This window comes from Manis javanica, chromosome 2 (genome assembly GCF_040802235.1).
Source record: "Manis javanica isolate MJ-LG chromosome 2, MJ_LKY, whole genome shotgun sequence".
In the NCBI taxonomy this organism is placed as follows: domain Eukaryota; kingdom Metazoa; phylum Chordata; class Mammalia; order Pholidota; family Manidae; genus Manis; species Manis javanica.
In genome coordinates, this window is record NC_133157.1 from 180,442,527 (window position 1) to 180,455,265 (window position 12,739).

Here is a 12,739-nt window from a genome sequence, read left to right on the forward strand (position 1 = left end):
TGTTTCTTTAGTCTTATATAGATTAGAGCTAACTTCCTTGGCTTGTGCTATACTACTCAGAGGAAAGGCTTGACTGAAATGTGAAAAACAGTAGCAGGTTTCTTTAAGTACTTTAAAGTCTCTTCTCCTTGTTTGCTGTTATTTTGGAAATCTCACTTATCCACCATCATTTACTCCAGTTGTCTGTTATTCTGCGCCCTTTATCTTTTCCTGCCCTTACTTCAAGTTCTTCAAATTTCTGATGCTCATCAAAAAGATGATCCTCCAAAGATAGGAATGTGAAGTAAATATACTTTGGTAGAAGTTTTGACATTAAATAAAAGCATTAAATTAATCAAAGTTATTGGAATGTGCTGATTATGATTGATTATTAGATAAAATGTTCTGACAACTTAGGTATGTTTCCTCTGGTTTGGCTGCAATGTTAAGCCACAGCTTCATCTCCAAATAGCAGTTTCTTTGTAGTGCATCTTTTACAGCTTAGTGGAATCACTGAGTTTCAGATATTTTTATTCCTCAAGCCTGGAAGCCATGGACCAATTAATCTGAAAATATGAATATTTGAGGAGGATATTCTTCAGTGACTCAGCAGGGAACAGATGGCAAGATGTTTATTTCAAATCCATTTCTATGTTTGATTCACTTCCAAGAGTGCTTAAAATTTTTTTGTTTGGTTTGAGACTGTTCACTGTCAGACAACACTTTCTGTTTGAAAACATTATCATTTGAATTACAGCTTCTTTGATAGGTGTGGAGCAGATATTGCAATTTTAGGGATCATGAACGTGGCTCTCTAATCCTCCTACCTCACACTTTATTTTACTTACCAAAGATATATTTATAAGTGTTGGTTTTTAATAGCATTAGTTTATTCATGTATTCATTCACAAAACTTGTATCAAACACTTGTATAGGTATATTATAAGTATATCTATAGTTGAAAATACGCAACAAACTGGACTATAATCAAGACTCTATAGAGTCTATTGGATTTAATAGCATCATCAAGATTTAATCCTATTAAATAATTTATTTTGCTAGGTAACCCTTTCATTTTTGTTGGACATGCTTTTCTTCTGTAGTGTCTTAGAGATTGTTTAGGAAAGGTTTGGTGACTAAATAGCAGAGGTAGATTTACCTGGAAGGGAATAAATTGTATATTTCAGAGCACATTTCGCTGTACAGATAACTTCCAAGGCTCTGAGAGGGGCCCAGTAAGTGCATTTATATGGCACAGTTTTTGTAGAAATTTGCAAAGGTAAGATATTTTAACTGCAATGGGTTAAGACTATTGCCTCTTTCCATTTTGTATTTCCCTCTGTCAATCTTCTCATACTATGTGGTAATGAAGGAGCTAAGGACATTTTGGGGATCCAGCTAAGTGGAAGTTGAGTTAGGGTTCACTTAGTTTAGGTTTTGAAAGATATATTTATGGTTTGTAGTCTACTCCATGAACAGTTTTATAGCTGTCCTATGTAGGAATAACATAGGAATACAACTACTGCTCACTGAAATGACTTCCCCAGTGTTTTAACATGAAGTTGCAAGACAAGAAGTTGTAGTGCACAGCTGTGCCCAGCATGAGAAGCATGTGATGTGGAGGAGGAACAATTTAAGATGTGTGGAGCTAGAAGCTAGTCTGCAGGAAATATTTTAAAACTGTAGATGTGCAGAATTATAAGCAACAGATTTAATTCTCATCAATGCTTAAACAAAATGGAAATTCTTACTCTTGATAAAGCTATATATTCCTTAATGAAGTACCTGCAATTATAAATATAAATTTTCTTTTTATTTATAGGAACTACACAAAACAGAATTTATCAGAATTTCTATACATGTAGGGCACAAACCATAGCTGTATATAAATACATTTACATGATATTGTATGTTTTATATATTCTCATGTATTGGATGGCATCTTAGCATAACATTACCATTAATAGTCATGAAGCCAAAATAAACTAGTCTAAACTACCAAGTATAAAGAATAAATTGTGAACAATTATTCCAGAGGAAAAACTGAATTAAAAATTTTTTTCTGTATTACAATATTTTTGTCATATTTTTGTCATATGAAGAGGCAATCAGAATATCAGCCAAATGATGTAGGATAGAAAGTGTTATACAGAGGAGTTAGTCATTTAATTAATAAAAAGATTATATTAATTTTCTGGATTTTGAGTTTCGTTAATTTTTTAAATTTGTAGCTTTTGTAATTTCTCATTCTAAATAAATACTCTATGTCTGCCTAATTTTATATTAATAATTTGGCATTATTTCTTTTAAAGATCACTCTTAAAATTTATAAGCTTCAGGCTTCCCAAAACCTGGATCTGCTATCTGCTATTTCATTTTGTTGGTCTAGATTCCTCAAGGAAGAGTAAATCTTTGGGGCCATATTAACCCCATGGGAGGAGATAAAGAACTGGGCATTTGTGCAGTGCAGGGTGAGTGAAAGGATAAAAAAGGAGAAAAAGGAAGTTAATGGGTTGAACACGCATATGATTAATTTAAAATTGGTAGTGAATTGAGAGAAGGGAAACCTGGGAAGAAGAATGGAAATGGGGACGTAAAGGAAGAGAAATGGGACAGCAAGTCTATTTAGCTTAGTAGGAAGAACACAGAAGTTGGAATTAGAAAGCACGTTATTAATCTTTCCTTGCTGTTGGCATGACCTTGATCAGTTCACTTACTGCCCCTGGGCTTCCTGCTTCCTCCTTTGTAAAATAGAATATTTACCCTATGGGTTGTCAGGATTAAAAACAACTACCTCAGCCGACAGCCCCCAGTAGTGCAGCCCAGCTATTATCACTGTTGTCCATCCAATCAAACATTGCAGAGAGAGGGAGGGAGGTATAGCAAAGTGCAGAATTCCAGATCTGGAAAAAAGCTGGGGGGACAAATGTGAAGAGAAAACAAAGCCAGGCATTGTCTACATATGAGCGGAAATGTCCGGAAAACAAAAGCATAGAAAGTGAATCGGATTAAACAAGGAAGAAGAATGATTTGGGATATATAAGAAGGAGGACCTAGAAAATGATTCCTGCTAATCTAACTCCTAGGTAATGGGCAGAGAATTAAAACAGATGCCTCTTTGATGGAAGTGGCAGAGGTGACGCAAAAGAATGAGCAAAATACCTTACAGGGTTCTTGGATTAAAAAGTTCGAATTTGGTAATGCCAACAGGTGTGTGGTTGTTTGGCCAGAAGAGGGATTGTCAGTGCATCTGCACTGAGGAGGCTGCTGAACGGCCAGCCCCAGCTCCACACACATACGGGAACGGGGTCTGGATGCAGGTCTCAAGGGAAACCCAGAGGCTCCATTCAGGTAATGAAGACTCTGGCTTACCATGGAATTTTGCAGTGAAATACAGGAATCAGCAAATAAAAATTTCTATTTGTGTCAGGTTGATTTTCATTTTTACCAAAGTTGTTGGGACTGAGTGAAATAATAATAGACTTAAAGTAGTGAAAAAGAAAAAAGTTCATTACAGAGAAACAGCACATTACCTCTAAGGATAAAAGCGTGTACTGTAGGTGTCTTCTGTTTTATGGAAAGTTAGGGTTGAAATGTCAATTTCTCAGTCTTTAAATTAGAAACTATATATTTACGTGTTACATTTCCAAAGGGATGGTAAGCAGAATTCCTTTAAAATCTATCTTGCTTACAATGTTGAAATTGTTCAAATTCTGAAATTTGAGGTCATAGTTGGCTCTCTGGGCTACCTCTGCTGCCTAAACTAGGGTCCAGGAAGCATGTATATACACAGAAAAAGGGGTAGGGATGAGAAGTGGTTCAGGTGTGGCCACAGCAGAGACCTGACAAGGACCGCAGGCTAAAGCAGACTGTTACTCAGTAAAGTGACAAAGACCAAACTTTTGTCAGGCTCCTCTAAGCCCTCTGCTCCATTAGGCTTCAACTTCCACTCCAGTCTTTGCTGGGCCTGAAGAGCCCAGTTTTAGTAAGAACCTGCTAAGTCAGTTTAGAGATAATCCCCCATCCTTAATATTTGATCACCCTGGTCTGTCTCCAGCTGAATCCTGTCAGGTCAGTTAAGCAAGAATTCCTCCTACCCTTGATATCTTCTAGTAATTTTCCATCCACCTACCTTCTCAACACTCTCCTTGGCTATGAATCCCCATTTGCTTTTGTTATACTCAGAAGTGGGCCCAGTTCTATACTGTGGTCTCCTTTTCTCTATTGCAATAGTTTCTGAGTTAAATCTGTTTTTACTACTTTACCGGAGGGTTCTGGTTTTGTTGAACAAGTGTAAGATTGTGACTGGAAACCATCCTTCTGGGCTGGTAACCACCGGGTTGGCAAGCAGACTTCTGTGTTAGGCACTGGGTACACTCTTACTTGAATAATTTTAGTAACACTCATGTTTGCCACTTGCATACAATTAAAAATCTCAAAGGCTTTCACATATTTTATTTTTCCCTCACAGCAACCCTTGTGACATAGGCAGGGATCTTATGGATAACAAAACTGAGGCTCAGAGCGGTTGCCCATCTTGATGAGGGTCTCAGCAAGTGATAGCAGGACTAGAATTTAGGTTTTCAGAATCCTCACACCATGCTTTGAGTTGTGATTAGAATTTAAAACTTAAAAGACAACTAGAAAATACATTCAGGATGTCCTAGCAGAAAGTAAATTGTGAGGAAGATGAAAAATTTGCCTACCCTTAAGCAGGACATGAAAAGAATGAGGTATTGAACCAGTGACATGTCTTAGGCCTTAGAATGAATCATTATTTCATGGATATCGTTGAGCAATTTACTTTTTTCCACATAGATAATTAGAATTTCAGTATATTTAAATAATAACAGAAGGTACTTAGACACATCAAGAACAAATCTTGGCTATAAAGCTGATACAGGCTTAATGCATGGCATCTCCATCATTCAGTAAACTCATTGAAGTGTCCACGATTCTCAGACACTGGGTAAAATGCAAGAGGGAAAACAATAGACAGGACTCAGTCCCTGCCATCTGAAGCCCTTGGCTAGTTTGTACAGAAGAAATGGTGTCAGTCATTTAGTTACAGAACAGGGAGACAGGCGTGCTAAGCGCGTGAGTGGACTGTACTGATTAAAAGCAGTCCTTGGTCTGCTTCGCCGTGTACCTGTGTATGGAAGGAGGCTGGGCCAGCTGTTCTCTGAAGCTCTTTTCAGTTCTTTTCTTTCACTGAATCACAAATCCTGTTTTCACAAGGGCTGCTGTTTCCATTGCTATGGAAATGATGGTGATGTATATCACAAAGTCAAATATTATGACATGGCTGCAGGACTCAAGAGAAGGAAAGGATGAGCTGTAAAGGGGCACAGTTTCCCTCTGAGCCAAAAACCTTTGCTAATGAGCAAGTATGTTAACAAAAAAATATGAAAAACATATGAGAAGGCAACCGGCTGGGAGAATGGGATATGTGAGTGAGGTTCTTCAACAGATGTGCTTGGGTGAGCTCAGTAGATAAATCTTAGCACCTTCCATTGGAACATTTCTCAAGCCAAAACGCTGCTCCCTGGACAATCCAACAGCTGCAGTCTCCTGTTTTGCTGTAGGAAGTGGCCGCTAGGTCTCTTCCTGGAGAGGGAAGGGGATTAGTTACCTTTGCCCGGGGCCATCTCCTCTCCAGGTGGGAGTTGCTGCCTAACTTTAGAAGCTGCTGAGTTGACATCGTGATAAATGCTGATGTGATGAGAAAGACCACCCTCTCAGATGCATTTTCAGGTGCACCCTCCTTGGCCTGGGTCCTCTGTGAACCGCTCTATCCTGGCTTGTCCCCTGTGAGAGGTTTCATTCCCTTTCATGGAAGTCCCCCTCCCCTGTGTCTGCAGAGAAATTCCTGTGTGGCTTAACTTTCTGTCCAAGCTAGGGTCTTAGAAGGCCCTGGAGGATGAACTCCCAGGTCAGCAGCAGAGGTTTGGCGGTGAAGCAGCAGCCTCTCGTTGGAGCAGGGCTGGCTGTGCACTTGACTGTTCCCCACCCTCTGGCCTGGTCTTCAAGGATGTCATGGTGAAAGTAAAGGAAAGTTTGTTTAGTCTGCGCCACAGCCTTGAATAGGCCATAAAAACTCTCCAGGCTGTGACCAACAAGACTTGGAACGCAGACATCTGCTCGTCACTTATGCACCTTCTTTGTCACTTTGTATTTTGGGTGTTGTGTCTTTCTCCACCCTGGTGGCCTGTAAACACATACACACCCGCCATCTGGAAGTCACTGTGCTGATGCCATGTTCTCCAAAGCCCCGTGCATGAGCTGATGAAACAATGGGATGTGTGCTGTTCTCTTACCTTTAGGGGATGTGATTAAGTGTGGACATTTGGAATTCAAGAAAGAAGGTGAAACATTTCTAAGATAAAACCCCCTCTCCTGAACCCCCCTCCTGCCCTTCAGCACTAGTGGCTTACATGTCTTCATTAGGATTTGAAGGACTACAATGCAAGGCCTTGATTAGAAACATCTTGATTCTTAATAATTTCTTGAAAAAACAAAAACAAAACCTCAATACCTGAGCATTAAAAAATGTGCTTAATATAAAGGTGACAGAAAGAGTTCCCTTTGTACAAGTCCTCCTTTAGCTTAGTTAATCTAGAGCAATATTTTAAAAAAATTTCACCATGGAAAGAAGAAGGAAGAGGATGAGGATGAAGAAGAGGAGGAGGGGAGGGAGAGGCATATGTATGATGGAGAAGATGGAGAAGGAAAAGAAAAGGGAGGAAAAAAAAGTTTGCCACCGAGCTGTGAATTCGGCTAGAAAGCCAAGGCCCAGCTTGGAGCAGAGTTTTATGGCTGAGTTATAAACTCTGAACATAGGGCTTTATAATGGAAATGTTGACAGACTCTCTACTATAACTGCTCTAGCGGATGCCCGCTGTAATGTACTGTGTAATTTATAGGAGTCACCTGTTAAGCCATCTGGGAAAGAAAATTTCCCTTCTTTTAAAATGTTAATAACTTGATTAACCTTTTGAACTTCATCATTGTTCCAAATGGAGTCCATGCAAACCAGTTGCTGCTAGACGGCCAGTTTATGTTTGCAGATAAAATTTGGGGTGAAAAAATAATCCACACTGAGTGGCTTTCTCATTCTTCCCCTGTGTAAAATGAGTTGTTAGGGGAGATGCTGCACCTTAATGGTTTGGTTTCTGCAAACTAAAGCTGCCCACAAGTTGAACAAGCATCAGGGTCTGTTTGTACAAGAATCCATATGTGCGTTTATCTTCTCTCCCCACTGCCCCCCCACTATTGGTCTATCAGCCAAGAAACCAGGAACTGAGATCCCTCCTGCCCTCAGGGAAAATAGATATTGTTCACTCTGGGAATCTGACTCTATAACTTTTTAATGGATTGCTAAATGGCTTATACGTAGGGTTTTACGACTTCCACACATGTAGAGTTGAAGGTCTCCATACATGACTCCCTGTTTTCCTATATTCCTCCTTTCATTTTTAGTATTACTTTTATTCCTTATCAAAACATCCTTATAGAATCTATTTTCAGCATTCATTCCCTAAAGGACCAGCTCCCAGGCTGGTCTCCAACACCTTCCCTCTGTAATTTTCAGGCATGGGGATTTTTGACTCTTATGGAACAGCTCTCACGGGATGGCTCTAGTAGGGTTAGAATTCCCTCAGACAGCAATGGGGCACTCTAATGAATGCTAGGTCTATTCTTTGTTGTATTCTTTGATGCTTACTTAATACTTTTTGAAGATGAAATTGCTCAGTTGGAATTTCTGATTTGAGAATGCCATTTCAAACACAGGTCAAGGCCCTCTTACCTATTTCTCCTTTTCTGTGGGCTATTTTATTCTTAATCTGGGATACAAATGATTTTGTGTGAAGGTTACATCATTGTTTATAGCATATGGTAGTACCATGGGCTCTTCATTGCTTAAATCAGGAAACCTTTTCTGTATTTTCTCCTAGAACACTAAAGTAGTTGTACTCAAAGTTATTCAAATAGAAATGATTACCTTAATAAATGTAAGACAGCCCCACAATTTCCTCTGACCTTTTGATCTAAGAGACAGTGCTTACTGAAAGAACATACTGCCCAAGAAGATAGTTGTCTGATGGGAGAGTAAATATATGGAACCCTCCTGTATTTTCTGATAATTTTATCTCTATTGTGGTCTTAATTAAGGCAACCAGTCATTCTGGTTTTCCTGAAATATTCCTGGTTTTAGCACTGCAATGTCCTGCATCCCAGGAAACCCTTCAGTTGTAGGCAAACAAGGACAGCAGTTGGCCATCCTATTCTTACTGAGCAATTTTTTATTCTCCTTTATTACTTGGTTGTAATAGCACAAGTAGAAATCAAATTGTATAAGACTTAGTATAAGGAACTACTTTATAATGATAGAGTATTCATAAATGACTGGGCTTCCTTGAAAGACTCAGTTCTCTATCACTGGGAATGTTCCCATAGAAGTAGAATGATTACCTGCAAGGAGTTTGTTGGGGGGATTCCTATTTTGGTATAATATTGGACTTCATGATCTGTAAGTGTCTTTCCAAATCTAAATTTTAAAAAATTCTAGGTCATTCCAAAAGACAGAAACATGACAGCTGTAGGGGGACATCAGGAATCTTAAATTCTGGTATCTTTATGTGCTTGTGTAGGTTTTGCATTTTTATGTTAACCTGGATTCTAATCTTGCCTGGAGCTCTGCTGATGGGTGTGTATAGTGCTAGTCTATTTTGTAACACAGTATATTCTAATGGCCTCTTCTGTAATTTTCAAACAACTCCCCTCTTGGTGGGTTGAAACCTGGGCTCTTCATTGGAATATGATGCTCATTAATGCCTTGACTATTTCTCCACTGGAACCATGATTCCTGCTGGCAGTTTGATGTCATCCACCCTTCACACACTCTGACACTCATATACATTTCACAGATGTGTCAAGACAAGCCTCAAGATGTTGAGAGGAAAAGTTTGCCAAGGCTACAGCAAGAGTGTGTGGCACAGCCAAGAATTAAAAGTCAGAAGTCTGGCTCTGAGTCCTTTTTTCTAATGACTAGACACCACTCCCTCACTGGAACATATTTGATTTTAATGCCTTAAAGGGACACAGCTGGCTGGTTTATAAAACTGAGAAATATTCTGCTGGAGTAGCACACCTTTCCTGCCAATATCTTGAGGGAGCTTTGACCTTCCTTAGTAGATGAAGACTCTTTCTTCTCCGTCCTTTCTCTCCATAACTCTCCTCCCCAAATCCATCCTGAATTCTCTAGATGGAAGTTTATTCTGATAATAGTTGTTTAAGAGCAACAGAAATTTCTGAAGTACATAAAAATGTTTACAAGTACATAAAATTATACAGGATTTAGATTGGAGGTGATTCTTAGGCGTTCATGTTTCCTTGGTGTCTCTGTTGAGATCTTAGAGAAAAGCTAGAAAGAAATGGTTTTATTCTTTCTAAGTTGAGCTTGCCTCCTTGAATTGTCAGAGAAATCTCTTGCTTTACCGAATCCAAAACTCCCTGAACTCAATCCTTTTCCTTTTTTGCTTTGTCAACATTTGTCCTCCCACCCAGATGGTCAGATCCTCTTTGACGTTGTTGTAAGTTCTTTCATTTGTTCATTAAGCACTTCTTGAGCAGCTGCTACATTCTGTAGGTCATGCTGGCTTGAGAAAGTAAAATAAGTCATGTCCCGTTGTGTCCTTGAAGAGCTCACTTGGTATATGGTAGTGGTGTGAAAGAGAGAGAGAAAAACCTCTTCAAACAGTAACAATAATATAATTTGGTAAGTGTTCAAAGCTGAAAACTGAAAGGCATTTCAACTTTTCTAGAATAGGCAGAGAGGCAGCTCTTTGCCCATTAATATGATGTGATCATTTAATGTGTTTGCCCTGATGATATGAATTTGTGTAGTAGATGAGAATATCTGAGCTCACACTTGCCCTTTCATCAGCCAGATTGTCTGAAACACTTGTACTGGACTGCATCAGTATTGGCTTTCTTTAGATCTGCTTTCTGACCTTTGCTTTGGTGTGGTGCCATGAGATCAGCTTTTGGAACATTAAAAAAAAAATCCCTATGAAACTGATCAATGTACTTATTGTAAGAAAGTATTTTAAAAAATACTTTACATGCTGTTTTGTCTACCAGGACCCAAGGGAGATTTTTTCCCAGGCTCAGGATTATAAATAGTTACATATTTTTGGAAAAACTGATATCTTTTTATCTTATGGAGATTATGACCTTCTGTTTGATTTTGTTTTCCTTTTCAACCCCTGATATCTAATACTTAAATCCAGTGTTTTTCAATTGTTTAGTCCACACTAAAAACACATTTTACATCTTGACGTAGTGTGAGCATGTGTATGCATAATGAAATTACATGCACATAATTAAAAATAAAGTTTTACAAAGCAATACTAATTTCTATTATAATGCCCTGTATTTTTTTCTCTTCTGTTACATCCCAACCCATTCCATTTCAATTTGTTAAAAAACTCTGATTACAATTATTAAATTATTAATAATTACAATTATTCTGATCACTAAATTGATTTCATAACTCTTTAGTGAGTTGTGACCCACAATTTGAGAAACACTGAATCAGTCCTTTCCTTGAACACTTCCAATTACAGAAAACCTAATACTTCCCAAGGAAGCCCATTTTATCGCTGGAAAATCTGGAGTTCCTCCTTCAACCGAGTTTAAACTTGCCTCCTGGGTAGATTTTGCCTACTATCCACCAGCTCTCTTTCAGTTTCATGTGGAACAGTCTAGTCCTTCTCATTCCTGACCCCCCTTCTGATATTTGGAGGAAATGTGTACCCCTGAAAACTCCTCATCCATTTATATTTGGTTGTGGCTCCAACAAGAAGCTTGGTGGCCAGATGTACATAGCTGAAGAAAAGCGTTAGGCCAGGGCAATTAGAAGTGTTCCCTGAAGCATTTGAGTAATTTGAAGGAAAGTGTTGCTTTTTACAAATGTGCTCAATTTAATGGAACAATTGCCCCAATTCCCTACTTTACTTCAGCTGTAGAAAACCTGGCCCAGCTTCTGCTACATATTGATTTTGCTCAAAGGTGGCAAGTGACAACACAGCCATTACATAAATGACATGAGAAAACAGCCTTCTTCCCCTAAGGTATTTAGCACACTCCACAGATGGTGACGACCTAATTCAGTCCAAAGAAGAAACAAGTGAAATCATTCACTCAATTACTTTCACTGGGGAGAGGCAATGTGGTTCTCTCTGCTCTCCCTGAAGAAAAAAACCCTTCCTGAAACTGCCACGCACGGGCAATTTCATTACAACAGAGTTTCAGTCACCTCTCGTTTTCTTAAACTTGTATTATTGAAAGATTTGTCTTCTGTTTATGGTTACATTGCCAAGTATCCAAAGCAGAATTCTCTCCTTCATTCAGAGTTAATCGAACTGAAATGGACATGGCATTACCAAAGCCCATGGCCCTATGAGATCAGAAGAATTACTCAATCTGTACTACTTAGGATAGAAGCTTTTGAAAGAAGTTAGGATAAATTGACAAAGATTGCTTACATCATAATACAGAGATCAAAATGCAGTTCAGAAAGGCTTTATTATAATTACATGCTGTAATGGGGAAAGATTAGAATGTTGTATCACTGGATAGTAGGACTCACTTAAGTGATGGCCAAGCCCACTGATGAGAGGTGATCAAGGGTCATTCACTTTGTTCTTGATTCCTGTATACAAAAATAAAGAGCAAATATGTGTCCTTGAAGGGAAGTCTTGGGGAGAATGATTCCTTAAATTGATGGCACATTCCATGAAATACGTTGTTATTGATAGGAACATCCTTGTCTGACACAATCCCTTAGGTAGATTCCATAGAACTTTGAAGCTCAAGAATAAAATTGATACAGATGAACTAAGTTATGAACTAGCCTACATTTTCTATTTTCACAGGATTTAAATTCTGAGATAGTTCTTTGGTATTTTCAGTTGGCTTTGTTTTAAGGTGGTTTGATCCAAGAAAACATACTGAAAGAGCAATTACCCCATAAACGATCTTTCCTTTTCTTAGAAGTTCTCTAGTTCTCTTTCCCATTCCTAGTTTGCATCATCTTTTACAGTTTTAGTCTATTCTCAGCTAAGATATCTTATATTTAATTTCTTTATTAATTTGAATTTAGGCATTTCGACTTGGAGCTCTTGTGAGGATTAACAACCAAGAGCCTTCCTGAAGTCTAAGCTAAGATCTAAATCTTTTGACAACAGAAGGCCAGAGAAGGGGGAAAAGGTACTAGGTGAAAGAAGAATCAAAATACTTCCTATGATATCACTCATCAGACGGGAATGGTGTTTCTGGAACTGGCAGAGGATAACTTTCTTAGAAGGGGAGATAACAACTGTTTGAACATGGAAGGTACTCTAAACTGATAGGACAAATAACATGAAGGACAAAGCCACATGGTTATTTAGGAAGGATAATGAATATTATTATCTTCCTGTGCAGTTACTAGCTTCTTTCATTCCATTTTTCCCTCTTGCTTTGGAATTGTTGGAAAAAAATCAAGATTTGGACAAGCTCATGGGGGTGGGAATTGCAGGATGCTAGCCCGAAGGCTGAAAATATTCTGCAAATGGATTTTGTTTTGCACACATGATGTTAAAAAATAAAAATACTCATTTGTGATTAATACTTTTAGAAAAAAGGAATAGAGGGGAACTTCCTCAACTTGATAAAGAATATGTACAAAAACTACAACTAATATTATACATAAGGG